The sequence below is a fragment of the Salvelinus fontinalis genome, chromosome 2 (genome assembly GCF_029448725.1).
Source record: "Salvelinus fontinalis isolate EN_2023a chromosome 2, ASM2944872v1, whole genome shotgun sequence".
Taxonomy (NCBI): domain Eukaryota; kingdom Metazoa; phylum Chordata; class Actinopteri; order Salmoniformes; family Salmonidae; genus Salvelinus; species Salvelinus fontinalis.
This window is the reverse complement of record NC_074666.1, coordinates 15,433,530-15,442,332: the sequence shown is the minus strand read 5'-3', so window position 1 is coordinate 15,442,332 and position 8,803 is coordinate 15,433,530. Positions and strand designations below refer to the sequence as shown.

Sequence of the window (8,803 nt, the reverse complement as noted above, 5' to 3'; positions counted from 1 at the left end):
CTTTTAAAAACCTGTTTTTGCTTTGTCATTATGAGGTATTGTGTGTACTGTAGATTATGGGACATTGTGTGTACTGTAGATTATGGGACATCGTGTGTACTGTAGATTATGGGACATTGTGTGTACTGTAGATTATGGGACATCGTGTGTACTGTAGATTATGGGACATCGTGTGTACTGTAGATTATGGGACATTGTGTGTACTGTAGATTATGGGACATCGTGTGTACTGTAGATTATGGGACATCGTGTGTACTGTAGATTATGGGACATTGTGTGTACTGTAGATTATGGGACATTGTGTGTACTGTAGATTATGGGACATCGTGTGTACTGTAGATTATGGGACATTGTGTGTACTGTAGATTATGGGACATTGTGTGTACTGTAGATTTTATTCCATTTTACAATAAGGCTGTAACGTAACAAAATGTGGAAAAAGACAAGGGGTCTGAATTCTTTCCGAATGCACTGTATTTTGATCAGTAAACCGTCTCCCTTCGTCTCTTCCTCTCTGGCCATATGTATGTCTATGTGTTCTAATAGTCTTGGTCATAGTTCAGAGGTCAGTTGAGAGTTTCTGAGCATCCTGAACGGACAGCCACAGGGTCAAAGTACCTCCAGTCTAGCATGCACACATTAGCAAGAAAACTTGCAAAAGATTGACATGATAGATGAACTCATATAAAACATTTTTAAAAATCAACACAATCCCAAAAAAGTAAGACAAAAGCATTGGAGTGTTTTGTTGGAGAAGGAATAGAAAATAGAAAGGGAAGAAGCCAGAGCAGCACTAAGAACGGTGTCCACTCTTCTTCCACTGGTTCGGTTTGAATGTATCAGATGCTAAATAGGCTACCTGTTATGAATGTATCAGATGCTAAATAGGCTACCTGTTATGAATGTATCAGATGCTAAATAGGCTACCTGTTATGAATGTATCAGATGCTAAATAGGCTACCTGTTATGAATGTATCAGATGCTAAATGGGCTACCTGTTATGAATGTATCAGATGCTAAATGGGCTACCTGTTATTAATGTATCAGATGCTAAATAGGCTACCTGTTATGAATGTATCAGATGTCCTTATCTGTGTCTTGATCTGATTTTCAGTGGGGGGGAAAGGTAGATTGAAGATCTACATGAGGGTAGATTGATGGTTTGGAGATTTTAGTGGGAGGAGCATGGAACCAGGTGAGCCAGAGTGAGATGAGGAAACTGACCAATCAGAAAGACAGCACTTGTAGAGGTGCACACATCACAGGGGTAGGCAACCAATAACTGTTCAGCTGACCCAAACGGGGCTTGGGAGATTTTTATTTAGATTGGCTAATAAAATACATAAATTAAAGCATCCGAGTCAATCAGAATTCAGATCAATGTATTGCAGATCAGTTACCAGTCTTCATCAACAAGACAATACATCTGCAAGACTATATTAGTGACATTTTACGATACCGATTTACATCAAATATGATATTGATCAAATCATCAGCGTACTATGCATGGAGCCCCATGTCACAACACTATGCTATCACATCTTGCCATCGTGGTCTGCATGCTTCTTCTGTGAACCTCTGAGTGCATGCAGTGAATCTGTGACAGAGATAATGGCTCCCCCTGCTGGACAGAGCCAGTGTGTGCCTCACTCCATCTGCACGCTGCAGCACTGAGCTTACTGGTGCCTCTAGAGGCTGCTGGTGGAATAGCAGCTCTGCTGTGTAGAGATCCATGTCTACTTCGCTGGCAGGGTGGCACAGCACCACCATGTCTACCCCCTCACCGGACTCGTCAATCTGAGGAGCACATGCCCTCGGATCAGGGGCAAGGCAGGGTGGCGAGGGTAAGAAAATAAATATGAACAAAAAACAACAAACTGAGAAGGTACAGATAGCACATGAATCAAATCTATACACAGAAGACTACGCACCTCCTAAATGAAATACAGAACACACTAGCCTAGTGGGTCCCACATCTGTTGGTGCCATCTTGCCATGTCCTTGTCACACATTGCCACGTTTGGCGAGAAAGCATAAACAGATTGACACCCAGGCTAACAGAAAACACAATGTAAGATAGAAAGAGAACATTGACTAAGAACATAAGACACTTTGGTATCTAGTTAGAGGACTGGGCGGCAGGTAGCGTAGTGGTTAGAGTGTTGGACTAGTAACCGAAAGGTTGCAAGATCAAATCCCCGAGCTGACAAGGTGAAAATCTGTCTTTCAGAGAGAGACACACAAAGAGAGAGAGACACCGAGAGAGACACACAAAGAGAGAGAGACACAGAGAGAGAGAGAGAGACACACAGGAACATACTGAGCTCAGTTCTCCCCCACAGGACAGTAAGAAACAACTCAGAAACACAACAACCATCTACTTCCCTCCATCAACAGAGCTACAACTAGAAAATCATTCACCACCGTAAACAAAAAGAGCCCCTTAACCTAGCAGGGAAACCCACCTCCTCTACCCCAGAAAGGCTTACATCTTTCCTGTCACAGAAAGTTTACGGCCTTTCAGACTACTGATGACACACACACACACATTAATGTGACACACAAACATTGATCACACACACACACATAAACTATGATAACACACGCACATTATGATGACACACACACACACAAACTATGATGATACACAAACACATTATGATGACACACACACATTATGATGACACAGACACACACACATTATGATGGCACACAGACACACGTGTGTGTGTGTTGGAGTGTCAGTGTAGTATGTGTGAGTGTGTGTATAGAGTCTAGTGAGTGTACATAGAGTCAGTACCAGGGAGTCAGTGTACATAGAGTCAGTACCAGGGAGTCAGTGTGTGTATAGAGTCAGTACCAGGGAGTCAGTGTACATAGAGTCAGTACCAGGGAGTCAGTGTGTGTATAGAGTCAGTACCAGGGAGTCAGTGTGTATATAGAGTCAGTACCAGGGAGTCAGTGTACATAGAGTCAGTACCAGGGAGTAGTGTGTATATAGAGTCAGTACCAGGGAGTCAGTGTGTATATAGAGTCAGTACCAGGGAGTCAGTGTATATAGAGTCAGTACCAGGGAGTCAGTGTATATAGAGTCAGTACCAGGGAGTCAGTGTGTGTATAGAGTCTAGTGAGTGTACATAGAGTCAGTACCAGGGAGTCAGTGTGTGTATAGAGTCAGTACCAGGGAGTCAGTGTGCATAGAGTCAGTACCAGGGAGTCAGTGTACATAGAGTCAGTACCAGGGAGCCAGTGTACATAGAGTCAGTACCAAGGAGTCAGTGTATATAGAGTCAGTACCAGGGAGTCAGTGTATATAGAGTCAGTACCAGGGAGTCAGTGTACATAGAGTCAGTACCAGGGAGTCAGTGTACATAGAGTCAGTACCAGGGAGTCAGTGTACGTAGTCAGTACCAGGGAGTCAGTGTACATAGAGTCAGTACCAGGGAGTCAGTGTGTGTATAGAGTCAGTACCAGGGAGTCAGTGTACATAGAGTCAGTACCAGGGAGTCAGTGTGTGTATAGAGTCAGTACCAGGGAGTCAGTGTACATAGAGTCAGTACCAGGGAGTCAGTGTACATAGAGTCAGTACCAGGGAGTCAGTGTGTGTATAGAGTCAGTACCAGGGAGTCAGTGTGTATATAGAGTCAGTACCAGGGAGTCAGTGTATATAGAGTCAGTACCAGGGAGTCAGTGTATATAGAGTCAGTACCAAGGAGTCAGTGTGTGTATAGAGTCTAGTGAGTGTACATAGAGTCAGTACCAGGGAGTCAGTGTGTGTATAGAGTCAGTACCAGGGAGTCAGTGTGTGTATAGAGTCAGTACCAGGGAGTCAGTGTGTGTATAGATTCAGTACCAGGGAGTCAGTGTACATAGAGTCAGTACCAGGGAGTCAGTGTGTGTATAGAGTCAGTACCAGGGAGTCAGTGTATATAGAGTCAGTACCAGGGAGTCAGTGTATATAGAGTCAGTACCAGGGAGTCAGTGTATATAGAGTCAGTACCAGGGAGTCAGTGTACATAGAGTCAGTACCAGGGAGCCAGTGTATATAGAGTCAGTACCAGGGAGTCAGTGTATATAGAGTCAGTACCAGGGAGTCAGTGTACATAGAGTCAGTACCAAGGAGTCAGTGTGTGTATAGAGTCTAGTGAGTGTACATAGAGTCAGTACCAGGGAGTCAGTGTGTGTATAGAGTCAGTACCAGGGAGTCAGTGTGCATAGAGTCAGTACCAGGGAGTCAGTGTACATAGAGTCAGTACCAGGGAGCCAGTGTATATAGAGTCAGTACCAGGGAGTCAGTGTATATAGAGTCAGTACCAGGGAGTTAATGTACATAGAGTCAGTACCAAGGAGTCAGTGTGTGTATAGTCTAGTGAGTGTACATAGAGTCAGTACCAGGGAGTCAGTGTACATAGAGTCAGTACCAGGGAGTCAGTGTACATAGAGTCAGTACCAGGGAGTCAGTGTACATAGAGTCAGTACCAGGGAGTCAGTGTGTGTATAGAGTCAGTACCAGGGAGTCAGTGTACAAAGAGTCAGTACGAGGGAGTCAGTGTGTATATAGATACAGTACCAGGGAGTCAGTGTATATAGAGTCAGTACCAGGGAGTCAGTGTATATAGAGTCAGTACCAGGGAGTCAGTGTATATAGAGTCAGTACCAGGGAGTCAGTGTACATAGAGTCAGTACCAGGGAGTCAGTGTACATAGAGTCAGTACCAGGGAGTCAGTGTACGTAGTCAGTACCAGGGAGTCAGTGTACATAGAGTCAGTACCAGGGAGTCAGTGTGTGTATAGAGTCAGTACCAGGGAGTCATTTTACATAGAGTCAGTACCAGGGAGTCAGTGTGTGTATAGAGTCAGTACCAGGGAGTCAGTGTACATAGAGTCAGTACCAGGGAGTCAGTGTGTGTATAGAGTCAGTACCAGGGAGTCAGTGTGTATATAGAGTCAGTACCAGGGAGTCAGTGTATATAGAGTCAGTACCAGGGAGTCAGTGTATATAGAGTCAGTACCAAGGAGTCAGTGTGTGTATAGAGTCTAGTGAGTGTACATAGAGTCAGTACCAGGGAGTCAGTGTGTGTATAGAGTCAGTACCAGGGAGTCAGTGTGTGTATAGAGTCAGTACCAGGGAGTCAGTGTGTGTATAGAATCAGTACCAGGGAGTCAGTGTACATAGAGTCAGTACCAGGGAGTCAGTGTATATAGAGTCAGTACCAGGGAGTCAGTGTACATAGAGTCAGTACCAGGGAGTCAGTGTATATAGAGTCAGTACCAGGGAGTCAGTGTGTGTGTATAGAGTCAGTACCAGGGAGTCAGTGTACATAGAATCAGTACCAGGGAGCCAGTGTACATAGAGTCAGTACCAGGGAGCCAGTGTACATAGAGTCAGTACCAAGGAGTCAGTGTGTGTATAGAGTCTAGTGAGTGTACATAGAGTCAGTACCAGGGAGTCAGTGTGTGTATAGAGTCAGTACCAGGGAGTCAGTGTGCATAGAGTCAGTACCAGGGAGTCAGTGTACATAGAGTCAGTACCAGGGAGCCAGTGTATATAGAGTCAGTACCAGGGAGTCAGTGTATATAGAGTCAGTACCAGGGAGTCAATGTACATAGAGTCAGTACCAAGGAGTCAGTGTGTTTATAGTCTAGTGAGTGTACATAGAGTCAGTACCAGGGAGTCAGTGTACATAGAGTCAGTACCAGGGAGCCAGTGTATATAGAGTCAGTACCAGGGAGTCAGTGTATATAGAGTCAGTACCAGGGAGTCAGTGTACATAGAGTCAGTACCAGGGAGCCAGTGTATATAGAGTCAGTACCAGGGAGTCAGTGTATATAGAGTCAGTACCAGGGAGTCAGTGTACATAGAGTCAGTACCAAGGAGTCAGTGTGTGTATAGAGTCTAGTGAGTGTACATAGAGTCAGTACCAGGGAGTCAGTGTATATAGAGTCAGTACCAGGGAGTCAGTGTGTGTATAGAGTCAGTACCAGGGAGTCAGTGTACATAGAGTCAGTACCAGGGAGTCAGTGTATATAGAGTCAGTACCAGGGAGTCAGTGTATATAGAGTCAGTACCAGGGAGTCAGTGTATATAGAGTCAGTACCAGGGAGGCAGTGTATATAGAGTCAGTACCAGGGAGTCAGTGTACATAGAGTCAGTACCAGGGAGCCAGTGTATATAAAGTCAGCACCAGGGAGTCAGTGTATATAGAGTCAGTACCAGGGAGTCAGTGTACATAGAGTCAGTACCAGGGAGTCAGTATGTGTATAGAGTCAGTACCAGGGAGTCAGTGTACATAGAGTCAGTACCAGGGAGTCAGTGTGTGTATAGAGTCAGTACCAGGGAGTCAGTGTATATAGAGTCAGTACCAGGGAGTCAGTGTATATAGAGTCAGTACCAGGGAGTCAGTGTGTGTATAGAGTCAGTACCAGGGAGTCAGTGTACATAGAGTCAGTACCAGGGAGTCAGTGTACATAGAGTCAGTACCAGGGAGTCAGTGTATATAGATACAGTACCAGGGAGTCAGTGTACATAGAGTCAGTACCAGGGAGTCAGTGTATATAGAGTCAGTACCAGGGAGTCAGTGTATATAGAGTCAGTACCAGGGAGTCAGTGTACAAAGAGTCAGTACCAGGGAGTCAGTGTACATAGAGTCAGTACCAGGGAGTCAGTGTACAAAGAGTCAGTACCAGGGAGTCAGTGTGTATATAGAGTCAGTACAAGGGAGTCAGTGTATATAGAGTCAGTACCAGGGAGTCAGTGTACATAGAGTCAGTACCAAGGAGTCAGTGTGTGTATAGTCTAGTGAGTGTACAGAGAGTCAGTACCAGGGAGTCAGTGTACATAGAGTCAGTACCAGGGAGTCAGTGTACATAGAGTCAGTACCAGGGAGTCAGTGTACATAGAGTCAGTACCAGGGAGTCAGTGTACAAAGAGTCAGTACCAGGGAGTCAGTGTGTATATAGAGTCAGTACAAGGGAGTCAGTGTATATAGAGTCAGTACCAGGGAGTCATTGTACATAGAGTCAGTACCAAGGAGTCAGTGTGTGTATAGTCTAGTGAGTGTACAGAGAGTCAGTACCAGGGAGTCAGTGTACATAGAGTCAGTACCAGGGAGTCAGTGTACATAGAGTCAGTACCAGGGAGTCAGTGTACATAGAGTCAGTACCAGGGAGGCAGTGTATATAGAGTTAGTACCAGGGAGTCAGTGTATATAGAGTCAGTAACAGGGAGTCAGTGTGTGTATAGAGTCAGTACCAGGGAGTCAGTGTACATAGAGTCAGTACCAGGGAGTCAGTGTGTGTATAGAGTCAGTACCAGGGAGTCAGTGTACATAGAGTCAGTACCAGGGAGTCAGTGTACATAGAGTCAGTACCAGGGAGTCAGTGTATATAGATACAGTACCAGGGAGTCAGTGTACATAGAGTCAGTACCAGGGAGTCAGTGTATATAGAGTCAGTACCAGGGAGTCAGTGTATATAGAGTCAGTACCAGGGAGTCAGTGTACATAGAGTCAGTACCTGGGAGTCAGTGTACGTAGTCAGTACCAGGGAGTCAGTGTGTGTATAGAGTCAGTACCAGAGAGTCAGTGTACATAGTCAGTACCAGGGAGTCAGTGTACAAAGAGTCAGTACCAGGGAGTCAGTGTACATAGAGTCAGTACCAGGGAGTCAGTGTACAAAGAGTCAGTACCAGGGAGTCAGTGTGTATATAGAGTCAGTACAAGGGAGTCAGTGTATATAGAGTCAGTACCAGGGAGTCAGTGTATATAGAGTCAGTACCAGGGAGTCAGTGTATATAGAGTCAGTACCAGGGAGTCAGTGTACATAGAGTCAGTACCAGGGAGTCAGTATACATAGAGTCAGTACCAGGGAGTCAGTGTACGTAGTCAGTACCAGGGAGTCAGTGTACATAGAGTCAGTACCAGGGAGTCAGTGTGTGTATAGAGTCAGTACCAGGGAGTCAGTGTACATAGAGTCAGTACCAGGGAGTCAGTGTGTGTATAGAGTCAGTACCAGGGAGTCAGTGTGTGTATAGAGTCAGTACCAGGGAGTCAGTGTGTATATAGAGTCAGTACCAGGGAGTCAGTGTATATAGAGTCAGTACCAGGGAGTCAGTGTATATAGAGTCAGTACCAAGGAGTCAGTGTGTGTATAGAGTCTAGTGAGTGTACATATAGTCAGTACCAGGGAGTCAGTGTGTGTATAGAGTCAGTACCAGGGAGTCAGTGTGTGTATAGAGTCAGCACCAGGGAGTCAGTGTGTGTATAGAGTCAGTACCAGGGAGTCAGTGTACATAGAGTCAATACCAGGGAGTCAGTGTGTGTATAGAGTCAGTACCAGGGAGTCAGTGTACATAGAGTCAGTACCAGGGAGTCAGTGTACATAGAGTCAGTACCAGGGAGTCAGTGTACATAGAGTCAGTACCAGGGAGTCAGTGTATATAGAGTCAGTACCAGGGAGTCAGTGTATATAGAGTCAGTGTATATAGAGTCAGTACCAGGGAGTCAGTGTACATAGAGTCAGTACCAAGGAGTCAGTGTGTGTATAGAGTCTAGTGAGTGTACATAGAGTCAGTACCAGGGAGTCAGTGTGTGTATAGAGTCAGTACCAGGGAGTCAGTGTGCATAGAGTCAGTACCAGGGAGTCAGTGTACATAGAGTCAGTACCAGGGAGCCAGTGTATATAGAGTCAGTACCAGGGAGTCAGTGTATATAGAGTCAGTACCAGGGAGTCAATGTACATAGAGTCAGTACCAAGGAGTCAGTGTGTGTATAGTCTAGTGAGTGTACATAGAGTCAGTACCAGGG

The 8,803-nt window shown here is 45.2% G+C and overlaps 1 pseudogene; it reads right to left on the bottom strand.

Moving 5' to 3' along the window:
• LOC129833644 (WD repeat-containing protein 7-like) overlaps window positions 1–8,803 on the bottom strand; it is a 68,132-nt pseudogene that overhangs the window by 52,946 nt on the left and 6,383 nt on the right.